This window comes from Chiloscyllium plagiosum, unplaced genomic scaffold (assembly GCF_037043375.1).
Source record: "Chiloscyllium plagiosum isolate Xiang-an unplaced genomic scaffold, Cpla_swu_hap1 HiC_scaffold_2, whole genome shotgun sequence".
In the NCBI taxonomy this organism is placed as follows: domain Eukaryota; kingdom Metazoa; phylum Chordata; class Chondrichthyes; order Orectolobiformes; family Hemiscylliidae; genus Chiloscyllium; species Chiloscyllium plagiosum.
In genome coordinates, this window is record NW_028270140.1 from 43587317 (window position 1) to 43614018 (window position 26702).

The window sequence follows — 26702 nt, forward strand, 5'->3', positions numbered from 1 at the left end:
TGAAATGTTTGAGGGATTCTGGCCTGGCCCATAAGATGCTAATCAAAAGAACTGTCAACTTCCGGATGACCAGTAGCTTCTGGTAGGTGGGAGTTCCGGCCACAGGGCACTCGATTCTGGGAAAGACCCGCTCATGGATAATTAAGTGCCTGTGCGAGTCTTCCTGGAGGAGGCAAATTGGGTCTCTTGCCAGCTCTCCAGCCATCAGGTCAGATCTCCACAGCCACCTTCAATCAAGCCTATAGAGTAAGAGCTCTTTGTAAAACACTGATTAGAACCAGAGAATCCCTAAAGTGCAGAAAGAGGCTATTTGGCCCATCAGGTGTGCACGGACCACTCTGAAGAGCATGGAACCTGCATTTACCATGTATAATCCATCTACCCTGTACATCCTCAACACTGAGGGACAATTTAGCATGGCTAATCCACTAACCTGCTTATCTACAGACTGTGGGAGGAAACCAGAACACCCAAAGGAAATCCATGCACACAAAGGGAGAACTTGCAATCTCACACAGATGGTCACCCAAGGCCAGAAATGAACCTGCATCCTTAGAGCTGTGAGGCAGCACTGTTAACCACTATACCATTCCCAACTAGGGAGTCTGATTAGGGCCCAGCTAGAATACTTATGGCTAATTCTAGATTCTATTTTTTACATAGGATGTGAATATCTTTCACAGGGTTCAAAGAAGAAATACTAAATTTTTAGTTACATGAGGAGATTTGGAGAGTTGGGATTACTTTCCATTCAGCAGAGATGGTTATGCAAAGATTTAATAGACTTATTCGAAATCATGAAGGGTTTTGACAGAGGAAATAAGGAGAAATGTTTCCACTGGAAAAGGGTTGGTAACCAGAGGTCATTGATACTGAGTGATTGGAAAAAGAGTTGGATTTGAGTTAAGGACAATAAAAAAATGCAGTGAGTTGTTCTAACCTGATGTTCACAGACTGAAATGATGGGGGAAGCAGATTCAATATTAACTTTAAAAATGCAATGTGATAAATAGAAAACTATGGAGCTACAGTGGAAGAGCACAGTTGTGGGACTAATTTGACAACCCTTTAAAAACTCCAGGACAGACATGGTGGGGTGAATGCTCTCCTTCAATGTGGCAACATTCTATGATCAAATTGTACTGTGGACAATCAGAATCATGGTACTTGAGATATAATAGGACTGAACTTACTGTGTAACAATGCCAGATTTTGAATTGCTTCACTTATTATGCAGTTCAACGTGTAATCAAGTGTTCAAACAAGTCCACTTTGTTTATTATCAAAGGAAAATCATGATTTGTTTTTCCTTTGGGCAGGAGAAGTTGTTTTAAGCTGTCAAATACTTTTTATTGTAGGTTTTACTGGAGGTGAAAACTAAATCAGATATAACTCATTAACAAACATATTTTGGCAATTGGTAAGGAAATTCTATTTTGCGGAAGGTTCATGGTTGCCTGAGGTACTTTGCATCACCACTATTGCCTGGACAAGAATTGGGAAAAAAAAGCTTTCTTTTTTGCAGTTGCCTTGTGCTGCAAAATGGCAATATTTCCCATTAGGGACTCAAATGCTTGATAAAATGAAAATTGTATTTTCCCTGGATGTAAGGGCACTGGTCCATGTGGCAAAGTTCAGTAACTGGAATTCTGAGCTTCTCACACAAACAGAGTAGCCATGAAATCATAGAATAGCAGGACGGGCTGGAAGGGGCTGAATGACCTCCCATTCCTGTGTACCAATGCATATGCACACAGACGTCTGTCCCAGTTACTGGGAATCTGTGGCACTCACCCCGATGGAGAACCCAAAGGTTTGTACATTACTAAGTGAGTCAGATGATTTTCCTAAGGGATGTCAGGCCACTGGACACTGCCAACTGCAAATGGAATGCTGTCAGATGCACAGAGACCTTTGCTAGCACCTCACTAGAAATCATAGTACCTCCTCTGTAAAATTAAATTGGGTTGAAATTTAAATGCAGATCAAGCAAAATACGTATCACTCTTACCTATGCATGGGGAACTTGCTTTTATTTTTGCACAGATCGGATGTATTCTGCAAGATGCACATTGGGACCCTGTGAAAGTCCCAATATAATGACTACAAGGTAAATTCCCAGTAAGTTTGAATATCAAATGAGCAATTACCCGGCATTTGGCTCCCACGAAAGAAGTCTGCAATTCTGAATGAAAGCTGGAATCTTTCGAGGGCAACAACTTACTTACTTGAATAGTTATCCAGGAAAACTAGACAGTTTAAAAGACCAACATTTAGATTGCACCTGTTCCACCTTCAGGATATTCCACCAGGTTCATGGCCAAGTAATCCTTCTGAAGTGCAATCCTTCCATATCCGCCACAAATTCACCTGCACCTCCACACACATCATTTACTGCATCCGCTGCACCCGATGTGGCCTCCTCCATATTGGGGAGACAGGCTGCCTACTTGCGGAACGTTTCAGAGAACACCTCTGGGACACCTGGACCAACCAACCCAACCACCCCGTGGCTCAACACTTCAACTCCCCCTCCCACTCCACCAAGGACATGCAGGTCCTTGGACTCCTCCATCGCCAGACCATAGCAACACGATGGCTGGAGGAAGAGCGCCTCATCTTCCGCCTAGGAACCCTCCAACCACAAGGGATGAACTCAGATTTCTCCAGTTTCCTCATTTCCCCTCCCCCCACCTTGTCTCAGTCCCAACCCTCGAACTCAGCACCACCTTCCTAACCTGCAATCTTCTTCCTGACCTCTCCGCCCCCACCCCCACTCCGGCCTATCACCCTCACCTTAATCTCCTTCCACCTATCGCATTTCCAACGCTCCTCCCCCAAGTCCCTCCTCCCTACCTTTTATCTTAGCCTGCTGGACACACTTTTCTCATTCCTGAAGAAGGGCTCATGCCCGAAACGTCGATTCTCCTGCTCCTTGGATGCTGCCTGACCTGCTGCACTTTTCCAGCAACACATTTTCAGTAGGAAATGTGGAAGCCAATTTGTAATCAACAAAGTCACAAATTACACCAACTCAATCATATCCGTTGATAGGTCAGGACACAGATTCTTCTTTAACTAATAGCAAGCAATCATTCAGTTTCATCTGCTGCGCAGGCAGAAGCTCAGTCTAAAGGAAAGCATCTCAAGGAATGTGACTCTTACCCAGTACTTTACTGGAGCAAAAGGCTAGATTGCATATTCATAGGTTCTGTTTTGGGACTTATACTCACAAGCTGCTGACTAAGAAATACAAGTCATGATGTGGAAGAGCCGGTGTTGGACTGGGGTTGACAAAGTTCAAAATCACACAACACCAGGTTATAGACCAACAGGTTTATTTGGAAGCAGGAGCTTCTAGAGTGATGCTCCTTCACCAGGTGGTTGTGGAATATAAGATCATAAGACACAGAATTTACAGCAAAAGATTGCAGTGTCAAGCAACTGAACAAACCTGGATTGTTAAGTCTTTTCATCTTTTAGAATGGGTTGCAGGTTTCAGTTCATTAATATGTAAATCCCAGAACTTCTTTTAAGTCACCTTCTCGAGATAACAAGGTTTCATAACAAAAGGCAACATGTCAGCTCAGACAATGCATTAAATGTGTGAGGTCAGAGTCTGTCGGTATCCCAATCTTGAATCAGACTGGTTCTATTTCCAAAATGGAATTTACAAAATATTACATGGATTGACTGCCTGCATTGACTGCTTGCAGATTGTGCAGTTATTGAGCAAAATAGAATGTATCTATAAATATAATTCTGCAAACACAAATTCACCCCCATAGACTTATATGCGTGCGCGTGTGTGTGCGTGCATGGGCCAGAGACAGAGAGAGTGAATGTGTGCATGTAAGTGTGTGAGTGTGAGTGTGAGTGTGAGTGCATGTGAGAGAGTGTGTGTTTGCATGTGTGAAAGCTTGGTATAGTGTGTGTGTGGGTGTGATGGAGTATAAGCCTGTGAGAGGGTATGTGCGTGCGCATGAGTGCGGTGTGTGTTTGTATGAGAGAGAGCATGTGTGTATGAGAGAGGGTCTGCGAGAGTCTGTGAGTATGTAAGAATGTGTCTATGTGTGCTCGCATGTGTATGCGCATACATGTGTGAGGAAGAGTATATAGTGTAGTGAAGTCACCTGTAGTGTGACATGAATCTAAGATTTTGAGGCCATCTTCATGGGTACCAAACTTGGTGATCAGCCTCTGCTTGGCTACTTTGCATTGTTGCCTATCCCGAAGTCCACCTTGGAGGATGGTCACCCGACAGTCTGACATCAAATATCCCTGACCCGCTGAAATGCTCCCGAATCGGAGGGAGCAGCCCTGTCTGTTGATTGTTGTGCGGTGTCCATTCATCCATTGTCCTAGCATCTGTTTGATCTCGCCGATGTACCATGCCTCAGGGCATCCTTACTTGCAGCGTATGCCATAGACAATGTTGGCCGAGTTACATGAGTACCTGCCAATCGTCTGTTTAAGTTTTGGCGGTTGTTCAAAGATGAGAAGTGGAGGCGTAGGGGAGGTCTTGGCAAGATGCTTATCCTCATTGATAATGTGTTGCAGGCTGTGAAGAAAATGGCATAGTTTTTTTGGCTCCTGGGAAGTACTGAACAATGAAGGGCATCTTATCGGTTGCAACCATGTCTGTTTCCTGAGGAGGTCATTACAGTTTCCTGCTGTGGCACATTGGAACTGGTGATCGATGAGTTGAGCATCATACTGTGTCTGATGAGGACATCCGTGACCTCTCTCAGGTTCTGTCACATTCCTCTTCATCTGAACAGATCCTGTGTGTGCACAGGGCTTGTCCGTAGAGGTTGGCTGTTTTAATATGTTTAGGATGGAAGCTAAAGAAGTGTAGCATTGTGAGGTTATCTGTGGGTTTACATTAGAGTGAGGTGTTGAGGTGCCCCTCCTTGATGGAAATGCATGTGTCCAACAATGAGGTACATAATAAAGAGTAGTTCTTGGTAAGTCTGATGGTGGAATGAAACTCGTTGGTATCACCCTGTAGTTGTTTCACTGACTCCTCGCCATGGGTCCAGAGGAAGAAAATGTCAAAATTTCTGGTGTATAATGTTGGTTAGAGGTCTTGTGCAGCAAAGAAGTCTTGTTTGAACTTATGCATGAAAATATTAGCACATTGAGGTGCAAATTTGGTCCCCATGGTTGTTCCATGTGTTTGGATGAAGAACTGGTTGTCAAAATGTTGTGGTTGAGGATGAAGGAGATAAGTTGTTGGATGGTGTCCGGAGATTGGCAATAGTTGGTGTTGAGTACTGAGGCTGCTGCAGCGATCATGGGTGATACTGGTTATAGAATGCTGAATTGTCCATTGTGACGAGGAATGTTCCCAGTTTGACAAGTCCATGGATGCTAAGAAATCTGTTGCGTCGCGACAGAAGCTGGGGGTCCCCTGCTGAAGGATGCCCTCAGAATCATCTTTGCTATCCTTTCCTCTACATCTCTAGAACTATTCAGATGCCTATAGAAAACTATCAACAGGGTGACTTCTCTTTTCCTGTTTCTAACCTCAGCCTGTACTACCTCAGTAGACGAATCCTCAAACGTCCTTCATGCCACCGTAATACTGTCCTTGACTAATAACGCCAAACCTTCCCCTTTTTTACCACCTTCTCGGTTCTTACTGAAACATCTAAATCCTGGATCCTGCAACAACCATTTCTATCCCTGCTGTATCCATGTCTCCGAAATGGCCAGAACATCGAAGTCCAAGGTACCAACTCATGTTGCAAGTTCACCCACCTTATTCTGGATTCTCCTGGCATTGAAGTTGACACACTTTAAAACCACCTTCTTGCTTGCCAATGCACGATTGTGACCTTGAAACCTTACTTCTGACCTCACTACTCTCAACCTCCTGGACATTAGGACGATAGTTTAGGCTGCCACCCCACTGCTGAATTAGTTTAAACCCTCCCGAACAGCATTAGCAAGTACATCCAATTGAGCCTGTGGCTCACAACAGGCAGAGGTCAGGCACTTAGCTCAGTTCAGGCAAGTGCAACTGGGATAGATTCAAGAAGAAGTAACAAAGAGGATTGCTGAGAGCAGAGCAGTAGATGTGATCGAAATGGACTTCAGTAAGGCGTTCAACAAGGTTCCCCATGGGAGACTGATTAGCAAAGTTAGATCTCATGGAATAAAGGGAGAACTAGCCATTTGGATATAGAACTGGCTCAAAGGTAGAAGACAGAGGGTGGTGGTGGAGGGTTGTTTTTCAGACTGGAGGCCTGTGCCCAGTGTAGTGCCACAAGGATCAGTGTTGGGTCCTCTACTTTTTGTCATTTACATAAATGATTTGGATGCGAGCATAAGAGGTACAGATAGTAAGTTTGCAGATGACACCAAAATTGGAGGTGTAGTGGTCAGGGAAGAGTGTTACCTCAGATTACAACAGGATCTGGACCAGATGGGCCAATGGGCTGAGAAGTGGTAGATGGAGTTTAATTCAGAAAAATGCGAGGTGCTGCATTTTGGGAAAGCAAATCTTAGCAGGACTTGTACACTTAATGGTAAGGTCCTATGGATTGTTGCTGAATAAAAAGACCTTGGAGTGCAGGTTCATAGCTCCTTGAAAGTGGAGTCGCAGGTAGATAGGATAATGAAAAAGGCGTTTGGTATGCTTTCCTTTATTGGTCAGAGTATTGAGTACAGGAGTTGGGAGGTCATGTTGCGGCTGTACAGGACATTGATTAGGCCAATGTTGGAATATTGCATGCAATTCTGGTTTCCTTCCTATCGGAAAGATGTTGTGAAACTTGAAAGGGTTCAGAAAAGATTTACAAGGATGTTGCCAGGGTTGGAGGATTTGAGCTACAGGGAGAGGCTGAACAGGCTGGGGCTGTTTTCCCTGGAGCGTCGAAGGCTGAGTGGTGACCTTATAGAAATTTACAAAATTATGAGGGGCATGGATAGGATAAATAGACAAAGTCTTTTCCCTGGGATTGGGGAGTCCAGAACTAGAGGGCATAGGTTTAGGGTGAGAGGGGAAAGATATAAAAGAGAGGGGCAACTTTTTCATGCAGAGGGTGGTATGTGTATGGAATGAGCTACCAGAGGATGTGGTGGAGGCTGGTACAATTGCAACATTTAAGGGGCATTTGGATGGGGAAATGAATAGGAAGGGTTTAGAGGGATATGGTCAGGGTGGGACTAGATTGGCTTGGGATATCTGGTCGGAAGGACGGGTTGGACTGAAGGGTCTGTTTCCATGCTGTACATCTCTATGACTCTCTGACTCTAAGTCAAGCAGATAATCGAATCAGTGCATGGACTCACTGATTTGCTGTCCCTGAACTTCTGTTTCTAGAAAGGAAGCAGGTCAACTCAACCAAGCAGGTCACAAAGATAAGGCCTTATAAATGTGGAAAAGCCCCTATTCTTTTATTATATATTATATTTCAGCATTGGTAAATTCTACTTTCACCTTTTAATCTTTTTTTTAAGTTTCACATTACTTTCTGCAAATTGTTAGCTCTAAATTTATCATTCATCTATTTGTTAAAGTTCAGTTCACTTTTAATCTCTATGTTAATTGACAGACGTTGACTATTTAATGAATGTAGATTGTGCCACAATCTGTAGACAGACGGGAGAGGGTGAAGGACTTGGGGAAAGCCCAGCAGGTTAGCCTGCTTAGACATCAGGCAGAAATGGTGATATTGATCATTGCTCACAGACCCCTTTCCTAATTCCCCCTCATGAAGGTCTTTCCTCATACCTCTTCACCTCCCCAAATTGAACAACTGACCACAGCAACACAGACCCCAAACAAGTCTGCCCTATGATTGCGTACCTTCATTCTGATCTGATACTATTAACACCACTATGCCAGCCACTCATGTGTAAGTTGGTCTGGACTTACGTTTTTTATCTACAAATAAACTACAGCAAACAGAATATATTTATGCAGCAAAGAAAGAGCAAAGGTTTAACTCAAAAAATGGGTAGCTTTGGATCAGCTGCTCGGCTGGGGGTAGGGTGTGGTAGATGGTTTCAAGTTCATAGAATCACCGAATTGTTATGAGCAGTAGGCAATTTGGCCTATCATCCCCATACCAGCTCTTCAACTGAGCATAATTATCTAGTGCCACTGTCTTGTTTTTTCTCCCAATATCCTTGGGGACTATTTCCAAATCATCATCCAATACCTCAATTGAACCTGCCATCATCACATTTCTCAGCAGTGAACGTTCAACACTTCAATTATTTGCTGAGTGAAAATGTTTAAAGTCTTTTTCCTAAGGTCTGTTGAAGGTTAATCCAAACAAGTGGGTTAAAACTTTAAATAAATTGATGATGCTGTCACCCTTGTTCATATTCCACTTTTGAAATTTAGTTGCTGTCATCCAGATCTTCCAAGAGGCAGCAAACTAGTAATTTTCTCACAGAGAGGATTTGTAGATTCAGGGCATCAGTCTCTTCCTACTTCAGTCCAACCTGACATTTACAGAACACTGTCGGTAATCCAAACATGAATTATCTCAAGATCTCAAAGTTCCTGTATATGCATTTCAATTGAAGTAGGAAAATTCCGTTCCTCGTCCACTTAATGTAACATTTTGTAAATTTGAAGAGGAATATAGATTATAGGAGGTTAGAAATGTAGTTTCTGCAGGGGGGGGGGGGGGGGGGGTGGGGGGGAGGGGTGGGATGTTGCAGAGGTGGGACATTATACAAATGGTTGTGGTTAGCACTGCTGTCTCACAGTGCCAGAGACTCGGGTTCAATTCCCGACTCAGGCAACTGACTGTGTGGAGTTTGCACATTCTCCCTGTGTCTGCGTGGGTTTCCTCCGGGTGCTCCGGTTTCCTCCCACAGTCCAAAGATGTGCAGGTCAGGTGAATTGGCCATGCTAAATTGCCCATAGTGTTAGGTAAAGGGGTAAATGTAGGGGAATGGGGGGGGTTGTGCTTTGGAGGGTCTTTTAAAGAAAATAGTTTTAAGCTAGGAAATAACTATGAAGGGTTGTAGCTGACCTCAAAAGAAGCAGCAGGGGCATTTCACAATAAAGCTTATAGTATGATAAAAGAAACTGGATAAAAGAACAAGCTGTAACAAACAAGGAACAAAGAATGCAGACATACAAGGACAGCAGAATGGCCAGATAAGAAAATAACTAGAGAAAAAAACAAGTGAGGTAACCGGCTTATGATAGGATGAGATTAGACCAATGAGAAAAGGGAGGCGTGATTCAGCAACTTGCAAACTGAACAAAGAAAGTATACATGTTTTGTTACGTGTGCATTTTTGCTTGATTGCAGAGGCGTCCGGTACTTGCAAGGCTGTAATAAATTGTTCTTGTTTCCAAGGCTTTGTCTCAGGCTGATTTGTGAGTGAGCTCTGTTTCTCACAATTGGGGGCCTCGCCCGGGATCCAAAACTCCAACCCCTAGACACTGTTGGGATAATGGGGAAGGTGCACCCTGCCGATTTCGGTGATCTCCGACTCCCTTGTTTGCCGTTCGCAGTTTGGGCGAGTACAATCCGGACTGGGAGACCCTGGAAACAAGGTGGGCAGACGCGACGGGTTCAGTCGGGCAACTCTTGTGCACAAGACTCGGGTACGGAAAGATCTTAAAGGATATATCCGGGCGACCGGCGACAGCGGTATTTGCTGCAGGAATTGCCGCAAGACGGGGCGCACTGAAACGACCAGGTAACTCTGTGCACAGACCAAGGTAAGAAAAGAGACCTTTAAGTATTGCCTTGGTGGTCGGGATGTACGGAAAGTATGGGGAATTGGCGATATATAAAATAAAGCATATGACAATGGAAAACAGCCCGTGTCAGAAGGGCTAGTAGCTGAAGGGCTACTGAGGGTGCACTTCGTAACTAACTTATGGCCAGACGTCCAGACAAATATTCAAAAGCTAGAGGAGTCAGTGTCTGTGAGACACGGTGTCTGTGTGTGTGAGAGAGAGAGAGAGAAAGAGAGAGAAAAGTGCTGTACAGCTAGTAGAAAGTTTAACCCTTTGTGATTCGGTTTGAATGCACATTTGTTTGTTGGTGATTGAATGTTTGTGCTTTATTCCCTGGAGCTTGAGATCCGGAACTGTTTTGAATCTGATTTCTACTATGGAAATTTTAACATGATTTCTTTTAAGGTTAAGGATTTTTCAGATTATGAAACAAAATGTTCACTCCTGTTCTTTTTATAGGTCATGACTGTCTTACTAGTTTCTAACTAATCTCTTTTATCCTTACATAAAAGTGATTTATGGAGAACAGTTGAAGTCTCAAAAAGCATATAATTGGTCAAATTAATCGGACGAGTAAGGTGTCTAGTCAGGATCCTGAAGGGGGTGTGGAAGAAGGTGACACCGGACCTCGTTAAGATTAATTAAATTAGCAACAATGGGAGGCACGAGGAGTTGCCTGTGTAACGATCGATCTGTAAATAACTTTAAAGGGGGATATATCCCGCCCGACAGTTCTTTGGGGAGAATGTTGGGTAATTGGGAATACATCTCCCGGACGCGGGAGAAGGATAAGGCTACGATGATAAACTATTGTTGTTTCGTTTGGACTAGAGAAAGCATTAAGGAGTCTGGTATTTTTTGGCCCAAATATGGGTCCGATGAGGATTGGCTGTGTCAAGATCTTAATATATATGTCAATCGAAAAGAACCATTCAGTCAAAAAGAGTCCGATTATGCGGCATGTTAGATAAGGAGCGTGGGAGTAAAATTATGTCCCATGAACACGGAGGAATCAGGGAAAGAACAGAAAAAGAATGAACAAGGGAAGCCACAATGGGATCCCTTAACGTACTTGCCGCCCCCGTATACTACTCCCCGGAACAAGACTACAGCTCCCGAAGTAGAACCGAGTCCAGACACAGAAAGGGAAACGGACTCTGAACTAAAAGAGCGCTCAGAATCACTCGAGCCACCACACGTAAAGGGGGGGCAGAGATAATGGAAAATGTAAAATTATGTCCCTTATGGGAGGTTCCGATTGGGGAAGGTACAATCGGATATGTAAACGCTCCCTTAATTAGCAGTGAAGTTAAGGTCTTTAAAAATGTGAGAAACAAAAGCTCACTCACTTCAATAATTTCTGTCTGAGACCAAAAATCTGAAACAGTGTCGTTTATTTGTACACTTGCAAGTGGGTGCCATGTCTAATGCCAGGTAAGGCAATGACAAATGCACACCAAATCCAACAAACTCTCGAAATTTATACAGTTTGAATCCCCATATTTTTCCTTATTTCATTGTTAGCCCCCATCCTCCACTTACATCATTCGTTTCCTTAAGACTGATCCCACAACTTCTGTTTATCCGGCCTTGTCAGTGAAAAATGTCTATCTCTGGCTCCCATAAAGTTGTTTGACGTCATCCCATCCTTTGCTTACCATTATCTGCTCCCTCCATCTGCGCTGCCCCTCACAGCATCTTATCACTAAGCCCTTTTAATTGGGGTTTGTTCCTGTGTCTCTGTGCAAGTGGGAAACAGATGTTTATGAAGGCCTCTTTTCACAGCATTTTATCCAGTGCCTGTATTTCTACCATTGTTCTGTAATCACATCTCATGCTAAGTCCTTCCTCGATGTAGTTCCCATTTTTGCTAACTCAGCTCCTAGCTGAGAAAACAATCACAGACTAATGTGAATTCATTTACTCTGTATCAGAACTTATAATTTGCAGAAATAACATTAATTCACCTATATCCCACAATTTCCCCTTTTTCTTTTCATTACCATTTGTTATCTTCTGCATTTTTGTCTCTTTCTTTTTAAACATCGTTCCCAAAATTCGCAAGCATCATTTCAGAGATTTCATCCATCTTGGTTTCACTCATCTCCTCATTATTTAGCCGATAAAGTTCCTCTGTCTGATTCCCTCTTAGGGGCATCTGTTTCATCAAGGCTGTTTCAATCAGTCTTTGGGTGAGCCCTCGTATACAGGGTATGGCACAACAACCAATGGCCACCAATACCCCGACTACTACTATCAGGGAAGTAAGGATTGAAACCACCACCCCCTTCCATTTTCCAAACCAGGATTCAAGCCATCCCGTGAGAGATGTGTCTACTCCTGAATTCTCAGCCAGTTCCTCTGCTAAAGTAGTCAATCCCCGTAAGGCCCGAGTAATTGAACCATCAGGCGCAGTATTATTAGGAATAAAGGTACAACAGCTTCCTCCTAACATCACACACGCACACCCTTTTTCTGCTAAAATCATATCAAGGGCTATTCTGTTTTCCCATGCCATCCTATTGTCGCATCAAGCTGTTCTGATATTCCTTTAACTGCATCTCTTGTATAATTGATAAATCGCTGTTATTATAGAAAATGTAATTTATCCAATCTACATTTTTATTAATTGTTACCCACCAAAAGAGAGCTGACTCAAAGCCTGCTGCAATCTGGTTACGAGCCTTGAATTCATCAGGTACTCCCCTAGGGACTCCTACCGAGTCGAGATAAATCCTGTCATCAAAAGAAGTATCTAACAGTTATCTCTTACCCCTTCCCTTTTTCTTTACGATCTTTCCCTTCTCAAATGCCAAGGTAAATGGAATTGCCAATTATACAATTGCGCATATCCCTCTCCAATCCGGAGGTAGGGTGGGTCTCAATATTTTGCCTCCACAGTACCACCACAAATCCGCTCGGGGAACCTTTAGTGCTGAGTAGTTCCCTCCCTTCTCCATTTCGGTAACATTCTTAATCTCTGTACATAATTTCAGCTCCCCCAAATCTCTCGATCAACTTGTACCTTGCCTGCGCACACACGACGTGTGATTTCCAACTGCGGCGGAAAATGTGGGGGGCACCTTTTACATCTTTCTTCTCCAAGGGAGGGAACATCAAAGATAGGGAGGTACAATTCCTATCATTCCATGCAGTCTCATACTGGTACAGGGTTATCATACATTTCATGCCCTTCCTGTCTCGCTTCCACCCGAGCGGAAAGGGAACCACCTGGGCCACTGGCCTACCAGAGGCACATGCATAGCAATTGCTCTTGTTCAGACCGTTTTACAGTATACTTTACCCATTCAACCCAGGCATTTGCATCCCCGTACCCAGTTTCTATCTCGATGGTCTGTTTCAAGTCTTTTACCTCTATAATTTTTACTACTTTAGGATCATCGGGAGGGGTGAAATGTTGTATCTCATTATCCAGTAATTCTACCTGTTTTCCCTGTCCTACGCTAATTCGAAAACAACAGCCCACGAACTCCTTCCCATTTGTTTTCACTTCAATCCCAAATGTTTCATTTAATTGTATCTCATAAGTGCCCCCCCCCCAGAATTGCTTCGCGCCATGTGGTTTTCCTTATCGTTAAGTATATTGGATTACACTTCTTATCGAGACAATCACGAGCTGGTCGGAAGGGGGCCCGGTGTACTGTGACGAGACCATTATACCAGGTACCATCCCCGAGGCCATTCCCATAGGACTTAAGATGTATCTCTGAGCTGTGGTACTGTCTTTGATTAGCTGCATCCCCACAATTTACTAAGCTGCATGCATCAGTGTCTATTACTTGTGGATTATCAGACTCAGGAACCGTTAATAATACATATGAAAATGATATTTGACAAAATCCCAATACCAAGAGGGCTAGCATCATAACTCGAAGCATTCCCAGTATTCTAATCATCATGCTGAAGCACAAAAAGGCTGAATATACAATCTTACAGAAATAATCCCGCGCTCGCGCCGCCACTGTATAGTCAGTTACTCAAAGTCTCTTTAGTCTGAGTTTTAGCGGGTCTTGCGTTAATTCGGCTGTCCAGACTTCTTCCTCAACTGGAGGGTCCACAGGCCCTTTGATCCGAGTGTAATGAGTCCAGCCTTTCTCCGCCGTCCTTATTGCCGTTTCGGTAGTCAAAAGAGCCTGGTACGGCCCTTCCCAGTCCGGCTGCAATTTAGTCTCTGTCCATGATTTTACTAAGATCCAATCACCCGGCCGGATGGGGTGAACAGTGAATTCAAGGGGCGGAGTCTGTGCTAATAGACCCTGTTTTCTGAGGAAAGATAAAGAGGAGGACAAGCCCAGTATATACTTCTTTAAAAACAAATCTTTAGTTTCGGGAATTGGCAATTCTCCATTCATTCCCAGATAAGGTAATCCAAATAAAATTTCATAGGGGGATAGTCCCAAATCTTTCCTCCACCAAGGGACAAGCCCAAAAGGCATCCTTTAAATCTATCACACTAAACCATCTGTAATCATGAGGGATCTTACTTAATAACGTATAGGGGCTTGGCACCACTGGGTGCCTGATCTGTACTATTCGATTCAATGTTCTCAAATCCTGCACCAATCGATAAGTTCCATCGGATTTCTGCACTGGTAGAATTGGGGTATTATAAGGAGACATACATGGCTCCAACAGTCCATCTCTAATCAGTCCCTCAATTACTGGCTGCAGTCCTCATTTACCTTCTATGGAAATAGGGTATTGTCGTTCATAGACAACGTCCCCTTTCCGTTTTAAATTAAAAGGGGACGGATCTGTAGTTTTCCACGACTCCCTTCTCTAGCCCATACAATAGGGTCTATCTCTCTCTCTGCATCCTCTGTCAACATCGCCAGTTGTACAACTAATTCTTTTTCCTGAATTCCAATCTCTAGTTCTAAGAGGATAATTAAGTCTCTTCCCAGTAAGTTACTTCCTATATCAGGGATATACAGCAGTTCCCCTGTGACCCTATCCTTAGGACCTTCTATCATCATAGGTTCAAATACTGGAACAGTAAATGCTTCCCCTTTTACCCCCAAAATAGTAATTAACTGTGTCGACATTTCTACCTTCTTTGTTTTAAAATTCAGCGATGACCGTAGTGCCCCCGTATCTACTAGGAAGACTGCCTCCTCCCTACAGGGTCCCACCTTCAAGTTTATCAAGGGTTCCTGGTGGGCCCCCGAGGGCAGGAACCCCTGACACCCCTATTCTTCATCAAAATTCATAAGCGGAATTGCCCTTTCTTCCCTTTGTAGATCAGGACACTCCCGCTTAAAATGCCCTATCTTTCCACAATAATAGCATCCTGCCTGTGGAGACTTCCATCTCTGCCCCTGTCGCCCAAACCCTCTATCAAATGCTCCCCCTTGTCCTCTCCCTCTCCCTCTTCCTCTCTGTCCTACATGCTGCCACCCGCTGCTCCGGTTGCTCACTATTGGTTCCATTCTCCTCTTAACTACCTCATCAACCGTAGCTACCATCATTTTCGCCTTCTGTTTTTCCGGAGGCTTTTTCCTCACCCACAGCACAATCCATATTGAGTTCCTTCGTTAGTCCCTTATTAACTACTAAAACTCAATCCCGGCCACCAAGGCAATACTTAAAAGTCAATTTTCTTACTCTGGTCTGTGCACAGAGCTGCCTGGCCCCTTTTTTCCGTATTGTCTATCAACCGCCTATCACTGTCTGATTCAGATGTCTCTCTTGTAGGATTCACACCAGTCACCCAAGGGAGCAGACCAAACCGGGACACGAGACCGCTCCTCAATGGGGAACGGGACGCGTCTTCCCAGTGTCCAAGGCCAGCCACTCCCCCTGGTGATGGAAGAAAATCCCAGACAGCCCCCAATTGTGAGAAACAAAAGCTCACTCACTTCAATAATTTCAGTCCGAGACTAAAAATCTGAAACAGTGTCGTTTATTTGTACACTTGCAAGTGGGTGCCATGTCTAATGCCAGGTAAGGCAATGACAAATGCACACCAAATCCAACAAACTCTCGAAATTTATACAGTTTGAATCCCCATATTTTTCCTTATTCCATTGTTTGCCCCCATCCTCCGCTTACATCATTCATTTCCTTAAGACTGATCCCACAACTTCTGTTTATCCGGCCTTGTCAGTGACAAATGTCTATCTCTGCCTCCCATAAGGTTGTTTGACGTCATCCCATCCTTTGCTTACCATTATCTGCTCCCTCCATCTGCGCTGCCCCTCACAGCATCTTATCACTAAGCCCTTTTAATTGGGGTTTGTTCCTGTGTCTCTGTGCAAGTGGGAAACAAATGTTTATAAAGGCCTCTTTTCATAGCATTTTATCTAGTACCTGTATTTCTACCATTGTTCTGTAATCACGTCTCATGCTAAGTCCTTCCTCGATGTAGTTCCCATTTTTGCTAACTCAGCTCCTAGCTGAGAAAACAATCACAGACTAATGTGAATTCATTTACTCTGTATCAGAACTTATAATTTGCAGAAATAACATTAATTCACCTATATCCCACAAAAAGGAAATGAAAAGTTTAATAGAGGATCCGGTTGGACTAGCTGAACAATTAGATCAATTCCTAGGGCCTAATTTATATACCTGAGGAGAACTGATGGCAATTTTAGGAATGTTATTTTCAGGGGAAGAACAAGGTATGATTAAGAGAGTGGCTTTACAGGAATGGGAAAGGAAGCACCCAGTTGGGGAAGAAGGGGCCCCAGCAGGACATAAATTCCCAAATGTTGACCCTCATTGGGAAAATAATGACAGAGAAGATCGGGAGTCAATACGGGATCTACGAGAAATGGTAATATTAGGAATTAAAGAGGCGGCACCTAGATCACAAAACTTTGTTAAGGCCTTTGAAGTACGATAAGAGAAGGATGAAACCCCTTCTGCATTTGTTAAGAGGCTCAAGGAGACCACAAGGAAGTATTCGGGAATGGATCCAGATAATCCGATAGCACAGGGACTCTTAAAGGTCCAGTTTGTAACTAAATCATGGCCGGACATACAAAAGAAATTACAGAAATTAGATGGATGGAGTGAAAGACAGATGGAAGAACTGTTATGTGAGGCACAGAAAGTGTATGTGAAAAGGGAAGACAAGAAGCAGAAAGCCAAAATGATGGTGGCGGCAGTAGAAGAAATAACAAAAAGGAGAATGGGATCAAAGGATAACAGGAAGGGTAGGGGAAGACACGAAAGACAAGGGTCAGATACCCGGGAAAGGAGGCAACAGGCAGGGTGTTACCATTGCGGGAAAGTGGGGCATTTTAAACGGGAATGCCCGGAATTAGCACAAGATAGGGAAGTCATTTCCCTAATGATGTTAGAAGAAGATTAGGGGAGTCAGGGGTTCCTTCCTCCTGAGACCCACCGGGAACCCTTGATAAATTTAAAGGTGGAACTTGAAGGGGAGGAGCCAGTATTTTTGGTAGACACGGGAGCGGCATGGTCATCCCTAAGTTTTAGACCTACCGGTGTTAAATTGATTAACAAGAATCTCAGGGTTTCCGGAGTAAAAGGTGAAGAATTCTTGGTGCCTATTTTTGAGCCAACCCTAATTAAAGGAAATGATGAGGAAGTGACTGGACAATTACCAACTGTAGAGTTCAATGATAAGTCCTTAAAAAAACTATATTGTGGCGCTCGGTTCTTCTTTGTCTGTCCTTAGGATGAAGGGTCTGTTGACCCAGACACCTCCACTTGAGTTCGCAGTACATCGGATACGGCCGGGTGATTGGGTCCTGATAAAGACCTGGAAAGATACCAAACTGCACCCAAGCTGGGAGGGACCGTTCCTAACCCTCCTGACTACTGAAACAACCATCCAAACTGCTGAGAAAGGGTGGAGTCATAACACTTATGTTGAGGGCCCCGTGGACGCTCTTTCCCCTTCGGCAGAGTGGCAAGCTCATCCTACAGATAACCCTTTGAAAGTCAAGCTGAGCAAAAAGAATGGACTGAGATAAGAGACTATTAAGTATCGGTTAAAAAAACTGTATCCCAAAACAATTGTAAGTGTTGCATGGACTCACTCCTCCCTGGTATTTAAAAGGGTTAGGGAATAGACAAATAGGGTTGTGAGCTGAAATGAATGGTCAGCTTTATGCTGTCATGATAATATTGGCACTAGCTGCCAAGGGGGGGGTGGGAAAAATCATTTTACCGCTTTATGTCAGAATTATGCTAAACTAAAGGGGCATACCGACTGTTGGGTATGTGCTGAGATCCCACACCATGGGGAATCTGGAATTCCTCTCACAGTAATACCACTTACCAAAAGAGAAGTGTACGATGTACAACAATTTGACTCGGGCTCAAACAATACAAAATGGAGATCTGACAGGGGTAATTATAACTTTGCGGGATGGTTCCCTCGACCAGCCCCGAAAACTCTGGGTGCTATCGATGGCCTTAGAGTTTCCCCACCGAAAGGAGCAGTAAATACCACTTGTTTCTGTAATCAGAATGATACCGCACCCTTCCGATTAGGAAAATCATCTCATGTCTACACCAGCCAAGCCACTGCCACGACCATTCCCTGAATATTAAACGGAACATATTGGGTATGCGGCCTGAAGGCCTATCCATTTATTCCCGGGGAAAAATACATTCGCGTGACCGAATGTATAGGAATGCATGCATGTTATGATGTTGATCAAACACTGCCTCAAAGCCAGAAAGGTTGGAGTGGCTGCTGCTACCTTGCCTACATAATTCCCCATTTGAGGCTGTTAAAGACAGCCCCAAAAATCCCTCGGAATAAACAGGGAGGAAGGTGTGTAACCCGGAAAGTAACCGAAGGAGATCGCCTCCTCTGGACTTTGATACCTATGTATGGGACTGCTCGAGCAGGAGTAGAAATACAAAAGTTGGCGGTTTCCCTGGAAGAGTTGGCCAACAATACTGCTGATGCGTTGGCCGAAACCCAATCCCAAGTAGCAGCCATAACGACCGAAATGATTACCACTAGGCTAACGACGTTCAGAACAGGATGGCTCTGGATTATATTCTAGCAGAGAAGGGTGATACTTGTGCACTAATTGGAGAGGAATGTTGTACGTACATACCTGAGGTCTCCTCTAACATTACTGATATCTCCAAACATGTGCGAGACAAAATCGCCAAGATAAGGGAGGCTGGTAATCGGTACCGGAACGAAAAAGGATGGGAATGGGGGAATTGGGGATTGACTGGTTGGGGAAGGTGATTAGTCAATCTAGCTATCTATGGATTATTGATGTTTGTGGGTCTGGCGGTAGGGTTCAATGTCCAAAAATGCGTAATGAGCCGACTGATGACAACCCTTGGGGAAGGAACCCAAATAAATCATCAGATGCTTTTACAATCAGCAGGTGATATGCAACAAAGAGAAAGTCAAAGAATGCTTCTAGAGTTCGAGGGACGAACAACACAAATGTAAAATGTAAGATTGTGAACCTCATCACCAAAAGGCGTAAGAGGGCAGAACATAAGAAAATGGATTAAAGGAGACTTAATAAGTGTTCAAAGTTTGTGCGAAGATTTGTAGCTCGGGTGCTCGTTGTTGTGGTTCTGTTCGCCGAGCTGGAAGTTTTTGTTGCAAATGTTTCGTCCCCTGGCTAGGCGACATCATCAGTGCTTGGGAGCCTCCTGCGAAGCGCTTCTTTGATGTTTCCTCCAGTGTTTATAGTGGTCTGTCCCTGCCGCTTCCGGTTGTCAGTTTCAGCTGTCCGCTGTAGTGGTTGGTATATTGGGTCCAGGTCGATGTGTTTGTTGATGGAGTTTGTGGATGAATGCCATGCCTCTAGGAATTCCCTGGCTGTTCTCTGTCTGGCTTGCCCTATGATAGTAGTGTTGTCCCAGTGTTGTCCCACACACGCAGACAACAAGCAACATGAATTCGACTGGGACAACACTACTATCATAGGGACAGACCACTATAAACACCGGAGGAAACATCAAAGAAGCGCTTCGCAGGAGGCTCCCAAGCACTGATGATGTCGCCTAGCCAGGGGACGAAACGTTTGCAACAAAAACTTCCAGCTCGGTGAACAGAACCACAGCAGACTTAATAAGTGCAGAAATAACAGTTTTAAAAAAAGAAAAGGGGAAATTGTGGGAGGTTAGAAATGTAGTTTCTGCAGGTGGGGGGGGGTGGGTGTTGCAGAGGTGGGACACTATACAAACGGTCGCGGAATTCTTGTAGCATGTAGCATACTTAAGGCTAAGATTTTAATGAATATGAGGGTCGGTTAAAGAAAATAGTTTTAAGCTAGGAAATAACTATGAAGGGTTGTAGCTGACCTCAAAAGAAGCAGCAGGGGCATTTCACAATAAAGCTTATAGTATGATAAAAGAAACTGGATAAAAGAACAAGCTGTAACAAACAAGGAACAAAGAATGCAGACATACAAGCACAGCAGAATGGCCAGATAAGAAAATAACTAGAGAAAAACACAAGTGAGGTAACCGGCTTATGATAGGATGAGATTAGACCAATGAGAAAAGGGAGGCGTGATTCAGCAACTTGCAAACTGAACAAAGAAAGTATACATGTTTTGTTACGTGCGCATTTTTGCTTGATTGCAGAGGCGTCCGGTACTTGCAAGGCCGTAATAAATTGTTCTTGTTTCCAAGGCTTTGTCTCAGGCTGACTTGTGAGTGAGTTCTGTTTCTCACAGATGCAAGTATGCTTTAATAAATAATTAACTTCAAATATATACTCAAGACGTGACATTAGAGTTACGTCTTGTACTTTTTATAAAAAGGCTCTCCGATATTTATTCTCCACGAGAACAAAGGTTTGTGACTGTGAACACACAAGAACAACATATGTGCAAGTCTGAGCTGTGCGCTTTAACAGCAAGATTCCCTTTCAACATTGACTCGCTCCAATTTGCAAATCCAATAATTTGTTTCCTCAGTTCATTCTCTGGAGAGTTAAATGGAAAAAATGCGTTCGTACTTTTCGTTTCCGTTGCTTTTCTTCCCTCTCTCTTGTGTTCCCCCTGTATTTTGCGTCTCTCTCTCTCTCAGGTCTCGGCGGTCACTGAGGAGGGAGGGACAACACTTGGTTAGTCTGTACGGTGGGACGACACCGAACGGAAAGGTGTCGGCTGCTGTCAAGGATCGGGATAAAACCGAGGAAAATGTCGACGAAAAATGTCACAGATTTCAGTCAAATTCTGGTCAAAAAGTGTTTTAATTTGTAAAATATCATGATTTTTAAGTGAAATCCAGTATGTCTGCACATTTTATCGATTAAATGAAATAAAAACTCTTGTAGACATGCTTTTTTATGAAATTATGTTCAGTATGGCTTCCTTTGTTTATGATCAGATCAGTTATCCGAACAAAGTACTCCCCACTCATTGGATAATTGAGGTTGTTCTGTATACTCCACACAGGACTCCTCCTATTCTAAGTATATCATCTTGTCCTTTCAGCAGATCTTTCTATTTACTCTTCCTTCATGTATAGTACTTAGCTAGTTTCATTTTAAAACCACTGAAACTTGTTCATTACCAGTGGTAGCAAGTTTCACATTCTAATCATTCTTGAAGCAGTTGAATTTATTGGAAACTATTCTGTATTTATAGCCCCTGAAAGTTAGATTCTCCCTCATAGGGAAACATTATCTCCAAATCTATCATGTTTAATTCATTCCTCATTTAAAGACCTCCAAGTTCTTCTTTGAAAAAACACATCTTGCTCAGCTTTGTGAAGAGATGTAATCTCTCACTTCTGTGACCATCTGTGTAAATCTCTTTTGTGCACTTTCTCCAGCACCATGTTGTTTTAACAGCTAGGAGACTAGAACTGTGTACAATATTCTAAGCAAAATGACAGAGTAACATTGCATGCATGTATTAAGCATCCTAACATTAAATATTTCTTGATTGTTTTATTTTCATAATCACACTTGCAATTGTGAATTGATTTATTCATTATTTTCTTCCATTTATCATGAAGGCCCAAACAGTGTGATACAGATGTTAGGAAAGCTAAAATGATATATTCAAGTAATGCTTCCAGCAATTTTGGAAAAAAAAAGCAAGTGAGGATAAGCATTATCATTAATTGTCCTATAAACATTTTGAAGAAAGATAAACTGGTTATTTAGTTAATGCAAATTTCTCCAGTTAATCCTGAAATAACATATCTTCTGACATCTGTGCTCTCCTGAGTACGAGTTAAGTCACAATAGCAAAGTATAAACTGATATAAATATTTCATATTTTGCTTTGATGCTGTTAAGCAGTGTTCTGAACCATGAATTGAACAGATTTAAAAAATTAATTAGCGCTGCAAGCAAAAGCAGTGGATAATTTTCCAGGCAATTGCACAAAAACAAAAGTCCCAAAAACATCCCCTAATAATTGCATCGAGTTCTTCATCTATTGATTTGTGTATTTGTTAATCTGACTCCCTTCATTATATATGTAAATATACAGTATTACTGCGTTATATTCTTATTTCTACACTTTTTAAATCAATGTCAATCATCCAAATGTTTCATCTAGAGAAGTTTGTCTAATTAAAAATGTTAGTTGAATAAAATAAACAGCAATTAAGTATTTTAGTATCAAAGTGTTATTGCAATGACTGACCTTGCTAATTTCCTGGCAAGAAATCTGTAATATATGCCAGCCAGGACATAATTACAAATAGTGCCTTGAGGAATCCTACCGGAATAATTAACTCTGTAATGGCAGATTGGAAAGATTTTTTTTCCAAATTGGTGAGTGCAGACACTTTAGTTGGTTTTAAGTTGTTGCCTTGAAATTAGGTTCTAAATATTATTGTGGAAGCATTCAGTGTGGTTTATAGAATCATTGAGTTATTTACCTCAAAATGAGCAATTCAACCCACTGTGTTAGTTCTAGCTCTTTGAAAGACCCACCTATTTAGTTACATTGCTGCTCTTTCCCCAAAGCCTTGCAATGTTTTTCTACACCTCCTCCTGAAAGTTATTGTTGAATCTACTGAAACCTTATCAATTACTGCACTTTACTTCATGGATTCCCTACAGTGTAGAAGCAGGCCACTCGGCCAATTAAAATAATTCTCAGTGTAAATTATTGTTTCCTCTTTTTGGCTTGATTCTATTACCAATTATCTTAAAACCTTTGCCATTGAATCTGTTGCCAACAGAAAAAAACTCCCGGATTTAATTGAACAAACCGTTAATGAGTTTAAACATCCCTATCAAGTCTTCCCTTATACTTCTGCACTTTAGGGAGATCAAGCCCAACTTCTTTACTCGGTGCACAAAACTTAAATCTTTCACCACTGGTACCATTCTCATCAAACTCCTTAGCCATGACCTGGTTCCCAAAATGTGTTGCTCAGCATCGGACACAATGAGCAAAATCTTGTGAAAGGGCTAGAGGTTTCACCTGCCAGATTGGAAACTGGCAAATGACCCACATTGCCTCATCTAGTGAAAGTCCTCTGAGTCAAACATCAATCAAGCAGTGATGCTACCACTGGTAGGCTTTCCCAGCAGGGAAAGTTCCACCCAGTCAGCGTTTTTGCTCAACAGTGCCATTAAGATGGGTGGAAGAACTGGAATCTCTGGATCATAGAGCAACCGAGGACACAAGTAAATAATGTATGATGGAGGGAAGATTTGGGACACCAGGGAAGGGGTTCAGAAGAAAGTATAGGGAAGTGGATCCCCCTCCGCAATCTCTATTCATGAGCAGGCACTGATTGCCTTTGATCGAAAGACATCCCTTCCTGACAAGCTGAGAAGCTGCCTGAAACTAGGTTGACTGCAGTGGTTCAAGAAGGCAGCTCACCATCACCTTTAAGGGAACTATGGACGGGCAATAAATGCTGGCCAGCCAGCAACGTCCACATCCCACAAAATAAATACATGGGAAAAAAAGCTAGTAGTTTTCGGGAATGCCACAAAGCCATACATAGATCAGCCTGCAGTTGGGTTAATCCCTGTACCCCAGGCTGAGACCTCAAAGTAATCACGAAGTAATAGCTAAAGCATTGTGACACTCTGCTCAGAACTTAATCATAGTGGAGGCAGAAGGCTTTGGTAGGATTTAGTTAAAAAAAAATTTGGTAGGACAGCACCCAATCTAATCAATCTTTCTGCTTCCAAGATCCCCACCTCTTGGAGTGGAAGAATCCTTTACAAGTGCTTATGAAAATTTATCATTATGTTCTTTTTTTTAAAGTAAGCCTTAATCTATCAAGCAGTATATTTTTAACAGACTTCTTAACTTTACTGGAACTTTCAGTTATTTGTAATAGTATATATTCAAGTCCCTCTTTTCCAGCATCCCTTTTATAATTGTACTATCTATCTTCTAGAGTTACTCCTCATTCTTCCAATGAAAATGTATCACTTCCCATTTTTCTGTGTTAAATTTCATCTGCCACAAGTAAGTCATTTTCAGCAAGTCTTTTTGGTTTGAATACTTTCACTATCATCTTCATTGCTTACCACATCTTGGAGTTGCATGTTTTCTGTAAACATTGAAAATGTCCTTTACACCCAAGTTCAGATTATTAATATATATCAAAAAGAATGGTAGATCCCTAGGGGTCATCACTGCACTACTCCATTCAGTCAGAAAAACAACCACTGCCATTCTCTGTTTTCTGTCCCTGAGCTAATTTTCCATTCCTGCAGCTCCTGCCCCTTTAATCTCTTGAGTTTCAATTTTGCTAACAAGTCAATTGTTATCAAATGCTGTTTGAAAGTCTAGTTATCTACACCATTTGTACTACTCTCATCAGACCTCTCCATGATTTTAGTAAATATATCAAATTAGTTAGTCAAATAGGACTTGGAGTTTATTTTCATTTATTAACTCATATGTTTCCGGAGTACCAACTAACTGCAACTCAGATGAACACCTTTAACTTTTGTGCCATATCTGATATTTGGTTTATTCACCTGTCTCATCTGTCTGTTTTTTTTTCAAACAGAGGTATAACATTTTTAATTGTCTTTTACTCTGTCAACACTCCCATATCTGAGGAAGACACTTACAGACGTTTGAATTAGGAGCAGGAGTAAACCACTTGAGCTGCTCTGCCATTCAATAAGCTGATCCGGATTGTGGTCTCAACTTTGTCTACCCCAGATAACCTTTGTGTCTTTTATTTGTCAAGATTTTGTCTAGCCCACCTTAAAAATATTCACTGATTTCTGCATTGAAAGATCAGAAAGTCATGGCCAGAGGCTCTGCAGTGGATGGCTGTGGCATAGTGTCACTTGATTAGTAATGATTAGAGTGATTAATGTCCTGAGGATATAGATTGAAATCTCACCACGTCAGATGGTGGCAATCTGAATCAAATACAAAAAAAAATTTAATGGAGTTAATATAGTTACTGTTGATTGTCATAAAAGCCCATCTGAATCATTAGTGTCATTTAGGGAAGCAAATCTGCTATCCTACTTGGGCAGATTTTTCTCCAGACTCCACAGCAATGAGATTGACATTGAAGCACCCACTAAAATGGCCGAACAAGCTTTTCAGTTTGACACCAAATGCTGGCCCATCCATTGATGCTCAGATCCCATGGACTCTCTTTTTTTAAAGTTATCACATTTACTTTTCTCAGCAAACTAGGATTCATTCCATCTTGGAATGGGTTATGTTTTGACATCTTCCTCTAGTTCTGTGCTATCTATTTTGTTTTGTATTATTTGCTTCTTTACAGAATTTTCACTTCAATCTTTTTTTTGTGAACTACTCATTTCAAAATTCATCCAATCCCCATAAAAAGATTTCCTTTTATCCCAATTGTCCAGATCTCTTCCTTGAGTAACTCTTTACTGGATTCCAGGACTTTGACCTGGTGATGTGAAAGAATAGTGATATATGTGACTTGGAAGGAAGATGATAATGACTGGATACACTTGTCACACTTTTGTGTCTTAATGGGAGAGGTCATGGCTTTGGGACATAATGTCAACAAGACCTTGGTGACGATAAACTGCAGTCATGTACTACAAGTAATGAAGGGTGTGAATGTTTCATTGAGATTTTCTCTGCTAGAAGTGGAGGGGAGGAGGCAGGAAGGGCAAACAATTGATTGACTTGGCATCAGGAAGACCCACCTGCTTCCCACAATCTTGAGGTTTAAGTTCTAGTAGGAGATGGTTGTGGTTGACATTCTTCATCTGTTACAAATTAACGTCCCTAAATGGTAAATTAATGACCACGTAAGGGTTTCAAATACCATCAGTCTGATTACCCCACCTTCCTGGCTAGCAGGAAAGTAGCTGTTTTCCCAATAAGGAAACTACAATGATTGCTTGTATTATGGGGAGGTCTCCACTTGTCTCAATCAGGGCCAATTGGAGGCAAGGATGGGTCCAGAGGGGTGATCATTGAAAGACACCCCTCATCATTGCTTGTTACCATCTTGACCCCACTTTCACTGTGGCTTCTATCCAGCAATCCTCCTCCCCACCACAAAATATCACTTACTTTATTACTACTCCCTTCTTTGAGTGCTGGTGTTCAACTAACATTATAGGCCACCTTTAAGTCACTATTGCACAATTCTATGACTCCAGCCTCTGACCACAGATTCTAGGGCAGTACCTCTCAGTTGTGGAACAAGTTTGCCTGAGAAGGCCATAGTCACCACTTGTGCACCTCATTGGCATTTGATCCAGTGAGCTTTGCTCACCCTTAAAGACACCTGCACCAATGCTTTACCAAGAAAATGGAAAACCCCAGCAAGCAATGAGGTGGCTGAGATGCTGATCAAGTGGTGTGCTTTGTCATGGATGTGTGGAGCTTCTCGATGTTTTTGGTGCTTCCCTTGTCCTGGCAAGTGTAGGGTGTTCCATCACATTCCTGACTTGATCTCATCCATGGTGGTCAGATGTAAGTCACAGACATTTTTAAGTAAACTATTCAGACATGTTATGTCATACCTCTAGACCAAATAGGAGATGAAACCAGGCATCAAAGAACTAAAGCATATATTATTGAATTCTCATAGCCTCTGATTT

At 42.5% G+C, this 26702-nt stretch overlaps 1 long non-coding RNA gene across 1 annotated transcript in view; it reads right to left on the reverse strand.

Moving 5' to 3' along the window:
- Positions 1–11132: 11132 nt before the first annotated feature.
- Positions 11133–26702, reverse strand: part of LOC148151871 (uncharacterized) — a 28421-nt gene continuing 12851 nt past the window's right edge. Inside the window, exons 2-3 of the long non-coding RNA XR_015760135.1 lie at positions 20267–20750; positions 11133–14005 (exon numbers count right to left, since the gene is read on the reverse strand). This is a non-coding gene — a long non-coding RNA (uncharacterized LOC148151871). The remainder of the gene's footprint in view (positions 14006–20266; positions 20751–26702) is intronic.